Source organism: Zingiber officinale, chromosome 4B (genome assembly GCF_018446385.1).
Source record: "Zingiber officinale cultivar Zhangliang chromosome 4B, Zo_v1.1, whole genome shotgun sequence".
NCBI lineage: Eukaryota > Viridiplantae > Streptophyta > Magnoliopsida > Zingiberales > Zingiberaceae > Zingiber > Zingiber officinale.
The window spans coordinates 79,326,357-79,328,277 of NC_055993.1; positions in this window are offsets into that span (position 1 = coordinate 79,326,357).

Sequence of the window (1,921 nt, forward strand, 5' to 3'; positions counted from 1 at the left end):
TTTTAATTATGTTCATGTTTTAAAAGAAAGTTTAAAAATTAAAAAATCTCTTTTATTAGTATCTACAAAAGATTAAGAAAAGATTTAATATCTTTCCTTATTTGTATATTGAAAGGAGATTTTAATTTTTAGAGATAACTTTCCTTTTTGGAAATTATCCACATGTTTAAAAGAAAGATTTTAATTTATAAAATTTCTTTTTATTAACCAATCATGAAGGGATTAAAATTATTGGAGAAATTTTTATAAATTTCTAGAAACAAATTAGGAAGTTTTAATTTAATTAAAACTCTCCTTGTTTTGGGGAAAGAGGTGGCCGAACAAATAAATTGGAGAAGAGAAAATTATTTTTAATTAAATAAATTTGTCTTTTCAGGGCAAAAGAATTAAGGAAGTTTTTATTTAAATTTCCTTATTTGCCAAGACCAAGGATTATAAAAGAGGGGTAGAGGAGCCTTCATGGTGAACGACTTCTATTCTTTTCTTCCTCTTTTCCTTGGTGTGGTGGCCGGCCCTTCCCTTTCTCTTCTCTCCTCTTGTTGTGGCCGAAATCTATCATCTCTTGGAGCTTGGAGGATGTGGCCGGATCAAGGAAGGAGAAGAAGGAGAGAAAGCATGCATCCCTTGGAGCTTGGTTAGTGGAAAATTCTTCATCCTTTGGAAATTCTTGTGCTTGGCCGAAACTTGAAGGAAGAAGGAAGAAGGTGCCTAGGTGGTTCTCATCTTGGAAGATCGTTGCCCACACAACGTCCGAGGTTAGAAGAGGAATACGGTAGAAGATCAAGAGGTCTTTCTAAAAGGTATAACTAGTAATTTTTCTTTCCGCATCATACTAGTTATTTTTGGAAATAATACTAAATACAAGAGGCATACGATTCTAGTGTTTCGAATTTGTTTTCGATATAGTGTTCTTTTGTTTTTCTTTTCCTTGTGATTTGATTGTTCTTTTCGGTTGACCTAAAGTTATTTTAGGAAATTAAATATTAGCTTTCCTTAAAAGGTTTTGTCTAGTCGGTGGTGGTTGCTCCCATATCCAAGAAGGTCATGTGCCTCGCCACGTCAGTACTGGGAACCAATTTTGGAAATTAATATTTAATGGAATTAATAACTTGGGTGATTTGGATCAAACGTGTTAAGTTCCACAGGAGATCCAAGTCAAAACCTAAAAGAACAAATAGATTAAGTTTTGGATCAAACGTGTTAAGTTCCGCAGGCGATCCAAAGTTTAATCTAAAGAACACATGGTAGCTAGGAAAAGGTTCAGACCTTTGTACAAAATTTTTGTACAGTGGAACCATTAGGTTTTCCGAGTAGCAACCAACAATTGGTATCAGAGCTAGGGTTTTGCCTCTGTGTATTTGGTATTAGTTTAATTATGCACATGGCATACATAATTTAGGCAGGTTAATAGTAGGATGTGTTAACTTTGTGAATGCAGGATCCAACTATTATAGCTTATAGTTATTATGTGTGTGATTGGACCCTTGGACATGTCAAGGGCATTTTATTGTGTGTGCATGATTGTATTATAAAATACAGCAGGAGCTGTATTTAGTTTTATTAGGATTTTAGTTTTTGATCTAGTTACATGTACATTCCTTTTATGGAATATAGGATTGATGGATGTAAATTTTATTTTATGTTCGATATAGTTTACATGTACATTCCTTCGAGGAATATAGGATCGAAAAATGTAAAATTCTATTTATGCCGCGGATCGAATCTTGCAAGGCGTGGAACCTTTTGAGGACTAGAGGCGCAGCGGAACAAGGAGCAAGATGGATGCGATAACTAGACCCGGTGGCGGTGGCCAAAGATGGCAGCAGCTAGGGTTGGCGACACACGGAGGACAGCAATAGATAAAAAGCCATAATAGTTGAAAATTAGTTTTTCTATTTATTACTTTTTATGTTGTGTTGTG